A 13,021-nucleotide genomic window follows, 5' to 3' on the forward strand; every position below is an offset into this window, starting at 1 on the left:
GTGTGGTCTTTTGTGGTAGGTTTCTCTCACTTAGCCTTGTGTTTTTGAAGTTCATGTACATTGTGCCGTGTGCCAGAGCTTCATGCTTACTCTTATTGCTGAATAATAGTCTTTTGTGAAAACATACCACACCTTATGTATCCATTAGTCATTTGATGGGCATTTGGGTTGTCTCCACTTTTTCTGTCGTGAGTACTGCTGGATGAATACTTGTGTACAGGTTTCTGTGGGGACATATGTTTCCATTTCTCTTGGGTATACACGTGAGTGGAACTGCTGGGTCAGATGGTGACGCCAGGTTTAGCCCTCGAGGAGCTGCCCAAATGTTTTCCAAAGTGGCTGTACCATTTCACGTTCTCACCAGCAGTGCATGAAGGTACACACTTGTTGCTGTCTTTTTAAAGAAACCCTCCTAATGGCTATCAAGTCTGGCATGATGGTTTTGCCCTGCCTTTCCCTGATGGCTAATGAGACTGAGAATCTTCCTTATGCTTAGAGGCCATTCTTCATTGGAAAAGTGCCCATTCAATTTTTACTTGGGTCATCTGTCTTTTTATTATGGAGTTGCAAGCGTTCTTTGTATGTTCTGTGCAGAAGTCCCTTATTAGATATGTGATAAGCAATCATTGCCTCCCATTCTGTGGGCTGTCTTTTCTTTTTCTTGATAAGATCCTCTGAAGCACAAAAGTTTTTGATCTTGACAAAGTCCAAATTATCTATTTTTTTCTTATTCCTTAGGTGTAATGTCTGAGACTAGTGATGTTGAGCAATTTTGATGTGCTTATTGGTCCATTTTCACAACTTCTTTTGTGATGTGTCTATTCAAATCTTTTGCCATTTTTCTTATTGAGGTGTTTATCTTCTTATGTGCTGTGATATATGTTCCCGTTCTCTGGCTTATCTATTTGTTTTCTTAATATATTTTTTAAAGATTTTATTTATTTATTTGAGAGAGAGAGAGATAGCCAGCGAGAGAGGGAACACAGCAGGGGGAGTGGGAGAGGAAGAAGCAGGCTCCCAGCGGAAGAGCCCGACATGGTGCTTGATCCCAGAACTCCAGGATCACGTCCTGAGCTGAAGGCAGACGCTTAATGACTGAGCCACCCAGGTGCCCCATCTTAATATTTTTTTGATATCAGAAAACTTAACTTTCATGAAGTCTAATTTTTCCCTTTTTCCCCCTATGATTATTGCNCGGGAGCTCAGCTAGGAAATTTCTAAGGCCCAAACACTGAAGCACCAGGCTTATAGGGCAAGAGGACAGCAAAAGAAAAGAAGGGAAGGAGGGAGGAAGGAAAGGAGGGAGGGAGGGAGGCCCATCTGGGTTCCTGTTGAGCAAAGGTGATGCCCACAATCTGCCAAGTTCCTGCATTTAGTAGAACTATTTACTTCAAATCCCCTCACCCTTTCTTTTCCCCTGCACCTGACCTTTTATGTTTATTTTGTTAGTTATCTCTCCCACTGGAATGTAAGCTCCATGAGGGCAAGAACATGGAGCCAACTCAAGTGATCCAGCTTCCAGAACAGGGCCTGCCTGTTTAGTAGGGGCTCAGTAGATACGGATTGTATTTTGAACGAATGAATGAAGCAAGCAACCTTCAGGACTCCCTTTCCTGGGTACATACTCTGGTTCCCAACCCTTCCTAGCTAAGCTGAGGTAAGAGGACCATACACTGAAACGTGCACCTCATAGGCGTTCAGTTTATGGTCTTGACAAGTGTATACACTCAGAGAACCGGCACCCAAAACAGGATATGGAACATTTCCATGACCAAAGTCTTTCCTCTGGCCCATTTCCAAATCAATCCCCTTATCCTGGGCACGCCCATTCTGACGTCTCTCCCTGGAGGTTAGTTTCTCCCGCCTGCAGATTTCATACGCAGGGCGCGAGCCACCACGTCCGCTCAGCGGCCCGCTTCTGTGCCGCGCAGGATTCTGGGAGTCATCCGTGCTGCCGCGTGTCTCTGCTGTCCATTCTCTGCCGTCCGGAGTGTCTGTGCCTGATGAAGGGCCCATCCGTTGTTCATCTGGTTTCCTTTTGGCAAGCTTCCTGGATGTTTCCCCTTTGGGGCAATAATGGATGAAGCTGCGATGGGTTTTCTTGTACAGGCCTTCTCGTGCACGTGGGTTTTCGTTTCACTTGAGGAAATCCCTAGGAGTGGAATTACTGAATCTTAGGATAGATGAATGTTTAACGTTATGAAAAACCTGCCAAACTGTTTTCCCAAGTGCTTGTGGCATCTCCTGCTTCCACCAGCAATGGATGAGCCTTCCCGTTCTTCCGCGTGCTCACAACATTTACTGTTCTCAGTCTTTCAAACCCAGTCATTCCAGTTTGTACGTAGTGTTATGTCACTGTAGCTTTTTTCAGAAATACTTTTGCTGAGATATAATTTCCATACCCTACCGTTTACCCGCGCAGTCGTACAATCGGTGGCTTTAACTCTCGTCTCGATGTGCGCTCCCATCAGCACCGTCAATTTTAGGACACTTTCATTACCCCAGGCTGGGTAATGCACTCCTTGGCCTTCACCCCCTTCTTTAATCTCCCTCCTTACACCCTCCAAGCCTTAGGCCACCCTTAATCTATTCCATTTTTATAGATTTCTCCGTCCTGGACATTTCCTGTGAATGGGGTAAGACGGTGTGTGGTCTTTTGTGGTAGGTTTCTCTCACTTAGCCTTGTGTTTTTGAAGTTCATGTACATTGTGCCGTGTGCCAGAGCTTCATGCTTACTCTTATTGCTGAATAATAGTCTTTTGTGAAAACATACCACACCTTATGTATCCATTAGTCATTTGATGGGCATTTGGGTTGTCTCCACTTTTTCTGTCGTGAGTACTGCTGGATGAATACTTGTGTACAGGTTTCTGTGGGGACATATGTTTCCATTTCTCTTGGGTATACACGTGAGTGGAACTGCTGGGTCAGATGGTGACGCCAGGTTTAGCCCTCGAGGAGCTGCCCAAATGTTTTCCAAAGTGGCTGTACCATTTCACGTTCTCACCAGCAGTGCATGAAGGTACACACTTGTTGCTGTCTTTTTAAAGAAACCCTCCTAATGGCTATCAAGTCTGGCATGATGGTTTTGCCCTGCCTTTCCCTGATGGCTAATGAGACTGAGAATCTTCCTTATGCTTAGAGGCCATTCTTCATTGGAAAAGTGCCCATTCAATTTTTACTTGGGTTATCTGTCTTTTTATTATGGAGTTGCAAGCGTTCTTTGTATGTTCTGTGCAGAAGTCCCTTATTAGATATGTGATAAGCAATCATTGCCTCCCATTCTGTGGGCTGTCTTTTCTTTTTCTTGATAAGATCCTCTGAAGCACAAAAGTTTTTGATCTTGACAAAGTCCAAATTATCTATTTTTTTCTTATTCCTTAGGTGTAATGTCTGAGACTAGTGATGTTGAGCAATTTTGATGTGCTCATTGGTCCATTTTTGTATCTCCTTTTGTGATGTGTCTATTCAAATCTTTTGCCATTTTTCTTATTGAGGTGTTTNATTTTTTTTTAAGATTTTATTTATTTATTTGACAGAGATAGAGACAGCCAGCGAGAGAGGGAACACAGCAGGGGGAGTGGGAGAGGAAGAAGCAGGCTCCCAGCGGAAGAGCACGACATGGTGCTTGATCCCAGAACTCCAGGATCACGTCCTGAGCTGAAGGCAGACGCTTAATGACTGAGCCACCCAGGTGCCCCATCTTAATATTTTTTTGATATCAGAAAACTTAACTTTCATGAAGTCTAATTTTTCCCTTTTTCCCCCTATGATTATTGCTTTTTGTGTTCTGTCCAAAAAACCTTTTTCTACCAGAGGGTCACAAAGATATTGTCCTGTGGCTTTATATACATGCTTTTTGCTTGTAGGTTTTGCATTTAGCACTATGATCAAATTAATTTTTGTGCATGAAGTGAGTTTCAGGTTCACTCATTCTTCATGGATATATAGTTGTTGCAGCAAATTTTGTCTTTTTTTTTTTGAGGGAGAGAGAATGAGAGTGGGCATGGTGCAGGTGGGAGGACAAGGAGGACGAAAAGAATCTTTTTTTTTTTTAATTTAATTTTATTATATTATGTTAATCACCATACAGTACATCCCCAGATTCCGATGTAAAGTTTGATGCTTCATTAGTTGCGTATAACACCCAGTGCACCATGCAATACGTGCCCTCCTTACTACCCATCACCAGTCTATCCCATTCCCCCACCCCCTCCCCTCTGAAGTCTTCAGTTTGTTTCTCATAGTCCATAGTCTCTCATGTTTCATTCCCCCTTCTGATTACCCCCCTTTTCTTTATCCCTTTCTTCCCCTACCGATCATCCTAGTTCTTATGTTCCATAGATGAGAGAAATCATATGATAATTGTCTTTCTCTGCTTGACTTATTTCACTTAGCATTATCTCCTCCAGTGCCGTCCATGTTGCAGCAAATGTTGAGAATTCGTTCTTTCTGATAGCTGAGTAATATTCCATTGTATATATGGACCACAGCTTCTTAATCCAGTCATCTGTTGAAGGGCATCTCGGCTCCTTCCATGATTTGGCTATTGTGGACAATGCAGCTATGAACATTGGGGTGCATATGGCCCTTCTCTTTACTACGTCTGTATCTTTGGGGTAAACACCCAGTAGTGCAATGGCTGGGTCATAGGGTAGTTCAATTTTTAACTTTTTAAGGGACCTCCACACTGTTTTCCAGAGTGGCTGTACCAACTTGCATTCCCACCAACAATGTAGGAGGGATCCCCTTTCTCCACATCCTCTCCAACAATTGTTGTTTCTTGCCTTGTCTATCTTTGCCATTCTAACTGGCGTAAGGTGGTATCTCAGTGTGGTTTTGATTTGAATTTCCCTGATGGCTAATGATTTTGAACATTTTTTCATGTGTCTGTTAGCCATTTGTATGTCTTCATTGGAAAAGTGTCTGTTCATATCTTCTGCCCATTTTATGATTTGTTTATTTGTTTCTCGTGTATTGAGTTTGAGAAGTTCTTTGTAGATCTTGGATACCAGTCCTTTATCTGTGGTGTCCTTTGCAAATATATTCTCCCATTCCGTGGGCTGTCTCTTAGTTTTTTTGACTGTTTCCTTGGCTGTGCAGAAGCTCTTTATCCTGATAAAGTCCCATAAGTTCATTTTATCTTTTATTTCTCTTGCCTTTGGAGATGTGTCGTGAAAAAGGTTGCTCTGGCCGATGTCATAGAAGTTGTTGCCTATGTTCTCCTCTAGAATTTTGATGGATTCCTGTCTCACATTGAGGTCTTTCATCCATTTGGAGTTTATTTTTGTGTATGGTGTGAGAGAGTGGTCAAGTTTCATTCTTTTGCATGTAGCTGTCCAATTTTCCCAGCACCATTTATTGAAGAGACTGTCTTTTTTCCACCGGATGTTTTTTCCTGCTTTATCAAAGATTAGTTGCCCAAAGAGCCGAGGGTCCATTTCTGGGTTCTCTATTCTGTTCCATTGGTCGATGTGTCTGTTTTTGTGCCAGTACCATGCTGTCTTTGTGATCACAGCTTTGTAGTACAGCTCGAAATCCGGCATTGTGATGCCCCCAGCTTTGTTTTTCCTTTTCAACAGTTCCTTGGAGATTCGGGGCCTTTTCTGGTTCCATACAAATTTAAGGACTATTTGTTCCAGTTCTTTGAAAAATGTCCTCGGTATTTTGATCGGGATAGCATTGAAAGTGTAGATTGCTCTGGGTAGTATGGACATTTTAACTATGTTAATTCTTCCAATCCATGAGCATGGAATATTTTTCCATCTTTTTATGTCTTCCTCAATATCTTTCAAAAGTGATCTATAGTTTCTAGGATATAGGTCCTTTACGTCTCTGGTTAAGTTAATTCCAAGGTAACGCATGGTTTTTGGTGTTATTGTAAATGGGATGGATTCCCTAATTTCTCTTTCTTCAGTCTCGTTATTCGTGTATAGAAATGCAACTGATTTCTGGGCATTGATTTTGTATCCTGCCACCTTACTGAAGAATCTTTTTTTTTATATATAGATTTTATTTATTTATTTGACAGAGAGAAAGAAAGTGAGAGAGCACTAGCAGGGGGAGCAGTAGAGGCAAGGGAGAAGCAGGCACCTTGCTCAGAAGGGAGCCTGATGTGGGGCTCCATCCCAGGACCCTGGGATCATAACCTGAGCCCAAGGCAGTTGCTTAACTGACTGAGCCACCCAGGCGCCCAGGAAGAGAATCTTTAAACAGACTTCACACTTGGCTGGAAACCTGACCCAGGGCTTGATCTCAGAACCCTGAGTTCATGACCTGACCTAAGCTGAAGGCACCCCACAGCAATATTCATTAAAGAGATTTTCCCTTCCATGTTGTATTGACTTGGGAGCTTGGTAAAAAAAAAAAAAAATCAGTTAACCATATATGTACTGGTGTATTCCTGAAATTTCTAGTTCATTTCATTGATCTATTTGTCTCTACTTTTGCTATTACCACACTGTCTCGACTACTCTAGCTTTACAGTAAGTCATGAAATAAAATAATTCAATTCTTCCAACTTTCTTATTTTTCAGAATTGTTTTTAGCTATTCTAGATCCCTTATATTTTTTTTTAAGATTTTTTATTTATTTATGTGACAGAGAGACAGCCAGCGAGAGAGGGAACACAGCAGGGGAGTGGGAGAGGAAGAAGCAGGCTCCCAGTGGAGGAGCCGGATGTGGGACTCGATCCCGGAATGCCGGGATCATGCCCTGAGCCAAAGGCAGACGGTTAACGACTGCGCTACCCAGGCGCCCCTAGATCCTTTATATTTTTGCTTAAGTTTTATCATGCGCTCATCCATTTCCTCAAAGAAACCTGTTGGGGGCACCAGGGTGACAGTAGGTTGAGCATCCAATTCTTGGTTTTGGAAGGTCCTGTTCTCAGTGTTGGGTGATGGAGACTGAATGGGGCTCTGCCTGAGTGTACAGTCTGCTTGGGATTCTCTCTCTCTCCCTCTCCCTCTGCCCCGCCCATTTGTGTGCTCTCCCTCTCAAATAAAGAAATCTTTAAAAAAAAGAAGAAGAAGAAGAAATCTGTTGGATTTTTATAGGGATTAAGGTAATCTATAGGACAATATTGAGTCTTCCCATCCATGAACATAGTATACATTCATTTCTTTTTTTTCCCTCCAGTTCTTTAGGAATTTTAAAATTTCTCTCATAAACGTTTTCTAATTTTCTGTGTAGAGATCCTGCAAATATTTTGTTAGATTTATTCTGTTTATTATTTGTTAGATTTATTTTGTATGTGATATATTTGATACCATTTCCAAGAACATATTTTAAATTTTAATCACCAGTTGTTTTTTAATAGTATATAGAGTGGAATTATTTTTTGTATTAACTTTGTATCCTTGACCTTTCTGAATTCTCCTACCAATTTTGGGGTGTGTGTGTGTATTCCATTGGGTTTTTCATATATACAATTATGTTTTCTGCAAATAATGACAGTTTTACTTTTTTCTTTTCTTTTCTTTTCTTTTTTAAGTAATCTCTATGATCAACGTGGGGCTCCAGAGTTGCATGCCTAGGACTGACCCAGTCAGACACTTCTTTTTCTATCTTTTGCCTTTCAATTTCTTTTTCTTGCCTATTGTACTAGCTAGGATTTTAAGCACAATATTGAATAGAAGTGGTGAGAGCAGACATGTTTGCCTGCTTCTCTATCTTAGAGAAAAGGGATTTAATATTTCACCATTAAGTATAATATTAGCTGCAGGTCTTTTATGGATATTCTTTATCAGGTTAGGGAGGTTTCCTTCTGTTCTTAGTTTTCCAAGAGATTTTTATTTTGGAGCTGAGAGATTTATCCCTCCCATCCTCCTGCTCCTATACCCTGGCTTTAATAACAGTACTGAGCCCCCTTAGTACTTCCTTCTGACACAACAGTATGACCCCAATGCCCGTTAACTCCCTTACTTTTAGCAACCAGCTCAGTTGCTTAAGGTTTCCTATTCACTTCCCTCTTAAAAGGCCCAATGAAAGAACCCAGCAGGAGCCTTGTCTCAAGGAGCTTGGACTTTGATAGGAGAGATAAGCTACGTGCAGGTGATTATTCTTAAGTCCATGGAAGAAGTGCCAAAAATGGTGGAGCCCTCTGGAGGCCCCAGTGAAAAAGAGAGAGCATATCCTGCAACGGTAAGATCAAGGGAAACTTTAAGAAAGGGATGGGGCTTGAATTTGCTTTGAAAAATGACTAATATTTAGACAGGAAGAGTAGAGGGGAAGAAAAAGCTGGGAAGATGGAGGATGTTTAGAAACCAGCAAGTGCTGTTTGAGGAAGGTGTAACATACACCAAACAGGCAGTGAGAATTAAGGCCAGAACAGGAAGGTCAGGGTCCAATCATGGAGTACTTTGAATAGTTAAATTAGGGAGACTTGGGGCACCTGGGTGGCTCAGTCCTTAAGCATCTGCCTTCGGCTCAGGGCGTGATCCTGGAGTTCTGGGATCAAGCCCCACATCAGGCTCCTTCACTGGGAGCATGCTTCTTCCTCTCCCACTCCCCCTGCTTGTGTTCCCTCTCTCGCTGGCTGTCTCTCTCTCTCTCTCAAATAAATAAAATCTTTTAAAAAATAAAATAAAATAAAATTAGGGAGCCTAGATATAAATGAAATAATTGCAACTCACTATGTGTGTCCAGTAGTGTATGAATCACCTTAATAAATTACTTAATATTCACAACAATTTTGCAAAACCAAGATTATCACCCTTTTACAAATAAGGAAATTGAAGCTCACAGAACAAAGTAAATTGCTGAAGGTTACCAGGTGTTTCAGTGAATTTCAGAACCAGGATCTCAGCTAACATTTTCTCCTCCTTTCTAAAATAATGTTTTACAGCAGTGCCTGGATGGCTCAGTCGGTTAAGCAGCTGCCTTCGGCTTAGGTCATGATCCCAGGATCCTGGAATCGAGCCCCACATCGGGCTCCCTGCTCAGCAGAGAGCCAGCTTCTCCCCCTGCCTGCAGTTCCCACTGCTTGTGTGCTCTCTCTCTCTCCCTCTCTGACAAATACATAAATAAAATCTTTAAAAAAACTAATGTTTTACATAGTTGAGATCACATAAATATATGTTTTTTCCTCCCTCATTAACATTATAGCATGAACATGTTGCCCTGTCTTCAAAGTGCTTCTTGGGGTTCCTGGGTGGCTCAGCTGGTTAAGCGTCTGCCTTTGGTCATGATCCCAGGGTCCTGGGATGGAGCCCCGCATTGGGCTCCCTGCTCAGCGGGGAGTCTGCTTCTCCCTCTCCCTCCGCCCCCCACTCATGTGCATGTGCTCTCTCAAATAAATAAATAAAATATCTTAAAAAATGCTTCTTACACAATATTTTTATTGTTGTTGGCTGCATAAAGCTACAGCATCATTGACAGTTTTTGTAATATTTTTAAAAAGATTTATTTATTTGAGAGACAGCACACAAGCAGGGCAAGGGGCAGAGGGAGAGAACCTCAAGCAGACTCCCCATTGAGTGTGGAGCCCAAGGCTGGGCTCGATCTTACAACCCTGAGGTCATGGCCTGAGCCAAAACCAAGAGAGGACGCTCAACTGACTGAGACACCCAGGCGTCCCAACCAGTTTTTGTAATATTACATTTTGTAAGTTTTTTTTTAAGAGTCATAGAGAAAGAAAGAGCAGGAGCAGGAAGGGGCAGAGGGAGACAGACAATCTCAAGCAGGCTCCAAACCCAGCGTGAAGCCTGACTTGGGACCTGATGCGGGGCTCATTCTCATGACCCGAGATCAGGACCTGAGCAGAAACCAAGAGTTGGTCACCAAACTGAGTGAGCCACTCTGGCACCCATATACTGTGATAAGTATGGGTGAATCAATTTATCCTCCTACCAGCATCTAAGAGAATGCTTACCACATCTCATCTTCTCCAATAATATTGAATATTCTCAAGTCTTTGGTACTGATGAACACATATCATTATTATTTTATATTGAACGATTAGTGAAGTTTAATGATTTCCAAGTATTTGTTTGCATTTGTCTTCCCTAACGAAGTGCCAATTCAGTTCCTTTGCTCCTTTATCATTCTGAATTCCAGTGAAGTTTATCAGTCTGTATGAGCCCTTTGTATATAAAGGCTGTTGATGTTTTGCTGTCATAACTGTTGGGACAATTTATTTCTTTTGCTGTTAAAGCCTCTTGACCAAGAAATAGGCTGAGAATCTAAGTCAGTGTGTTGGCTTGATCATTGTTATTTGAGAGCCACTGTGCAACCAGTGCCTTACAAGTGCATGTGCTCTCTGCTCCAAGGAGAAACAAGTTCCCAGGTAGGGAAATAGAATAAAAATATTCTCTGATGATTAACTTGAGGTAGCTTTTTTTTCCCTTCTCTTTTCCAGTTTTAACACCTCTAAATTCTTCTGCTGGCAAAGGAAAATGGAGTGGTGGTTGAACTATCATTTAATTTTAAATTTGTGTTCTCATCAGGTTTATGTCAAAAGTAGTGACATTTTCCCAAGGGTGTGTCTGAAGGACAATTGTAATGCTGAGACATTGCTGCATGGAAATACTTCTCTGGGCCCAGGGGCACCTGGGTGGCTCAGTCAGGTGAGTGTCTGACTCTTGATTTCAGCTCAGGTCATGATCTCAGGGTCCTGGGATGGAACCCCATGTCGGGCTCCCTGCTCAGTGGGGAGTCTGCTTGAGGATTCTCTCCTTCTCCCTCTGCCTCTCTCCTTGCTCATACTCTCTCAAATATATAAATAAATCTTAAAAAAAAAAAAAAAACACTTCTCTGGATCCATATATTACCAGGCTGTGCTGGTTAAGAGAACCTCAGGATTTCCAGGCTCAGAGTACCAGAATACCCAGAGAAACAGGAGGGAATCAAGGACTTTTGCAAACAGATTGCATTCTGAACTGGGTTCCGAACATGAACAATTCTGTGCCTATACAAACCAGATGAAGAACACTTGAGAAAGGCTGAAGAACAGGCAGACCATTATGTGTGACTTCCTGTTTTGTTTTGTGTCTTTTACGATTTTATTTATTTATTTGAGAGAGAGAGAGCACACGTTAGCATGAGTAGGGGGGGTTGGTTTGGGACAGGCAGAGGCACAAGCAGGCTCCCCCCTGAGCAGGGAGCCCGATGTGGGGTTCCATCCCAGGACCCTGAAAAAATGACCTGAGCCAAAGGCAGACACTTAACCAACTGAGCCACTCAGGTGCCCCAATTAAAAAAAAAATTATCTTTTATTATTTATTAATCTTTTATTTATTTGAGAGAGAGAGAACATGAGTGGGAGGGGCAGAGGGAGAGAGAATCTCAAGCAGACTCCAAACTGGGCCCAACAGGGAGCTGGATCTCACAACCTGAGATCAGAACCTGCGCTGAAACCGAGAGTCGACACTTAACCGAATACACCACCCAGGCGTCCCACAAGCTACTGAATTTTAACATCCTGGGTGACACGGTCAATTCCATGTGATATGCCCCAGATGAACTTCAGTGAGGAAGTCCCAGCTAGAGAACCAGAGGTCACCTTTCTGTCATATTATCAACAACGTCATGGACTCTGACCATTTCTCCCTGAAACTCTCTCTGGAATCCAGACCTTCCATAGATTGCCAAAGTTTCCCCCACAGGGCAGCATCTTGTCATTAGAGAGAAATACAATACTCCAGTTCTACAATTTGTCTTGGCAGGTCTTCCCTTCCTTTCTCTGGCAGAAAATGAATGATCTAGCTCCTGACCTAAGTAATAATGCCAGCAGAGGTCCAGGGTCTGGATGAAACAAGGTCAACTACGCTTAGGCACTTAGGAAGGAAAGCTGGTTTCCATGGTAGAGCCACCTTCATGCACAGTTTAAGGGTCCAGCCCTCAAGAAACTCTGGATCTTCTCCCTTGAAGAGTAACCCTGTGGTTGGTAGGGGAATGAAGTAAAGAGACAGTGCAGAGCAAGCCTGAAGAGGAGTAGCACGTGCACAGACTCCTTCTCCACGCCCAGCACTCCCGAACTTTGACAAGACCAGCTGTCCATAACTGAAACACCTAGGCTCATTCAAGACTTTTGCACTGGCCAGGGAGCCAGGACCGGAATGGAGGTGCTAGGGACTGGCCAGGGAGTTGGCCTGACCCTCAGACCAATGGCCCACAGAGGAGCTCCTTAGGCCTCCTCCCAGGCAATCCCAGGTGCCTCTCTTCCTGAGAAGCCAATTGTTAGCACAGAACTCCTTTCCTCCTCTTCTCAGAGGAGGGATCCTGGGAGAGTATTTGGGGAGGCCTGCGTGTGGAAGGAGGCTGGGAGAATGCATGCCCTGTCTGGTTCTGAGCTTACTCTCATGGTAAGGCGCCACAGGCCCAGAAAGACAGGTGGCATGAGGGACAGGTCAGTGAGGTCAGAACATCTCAGGGACCCAGGATTCTGGGAAGGGACTTTAACTTTGGGCTCTAGCATCACACTTGAGGGCTCAGCTCCTGGCTGCTGGGACCAGAGACAAGTGCCTTAGTCGCTCCGAATCTCACTTTCCTCATCTTTAAAAGGTCACAAGGGGGGCGCCTGGGGGGCGCAGTCGTTAAGCGTCTGCCTTCGGCTCAGGGCGTGATCCCGGCGTTGTGGGATCGAGCCCCACATCAGGCTCCTCCGCTGAGAGCCTGCTTCTTCCTCTCCCACTCCCCCTGCTTGTGTTCCCTCTCTCACTGGCTGTCTCTCTCTGTCAAATAAATAAAATCTTTTAAAAAATAATAAAATAAAAGGTCACAACAGACAACCCACCTCCTGGGGTCGCTGTCGGGATGAAATCAATCGATCCTTGTGACTTGACTTGTGGTAATAATGCGATACCTGTTTGGCATTTTTGCTGCCCGTACCAGTCAGTCCTCTGGCCTGCGTACGTGTGAAAGCACATGCCTGCGCTTCCTGCCTTTTCCCTTGAAGGCGATCCCCAAATGACAGCTGACCATCTGAACAGTCCCCAGAACCTCCCGCACACGTCCCAGACGCGTGGGCAAAGAGATGGGATTCCACCCCCCCGCCGCGCGGTGCCTGGCGGTGACTGTCCCC

Source organism: Ailuropoda melanoleuca, chromosome 6, assembly GCF_002007445.2.
Source record: "Ailuropoda melanoleuca isolate Jingjing chromosome 6, ASM200744v2, whole genome shotgun sequence".
Lineage (NCBI taxonomy): Eukaryota > Metazoa > Chordata > Mammalia > Carnivora > Ursidae > Ailuropoda > Ailuropoda melanoleuca.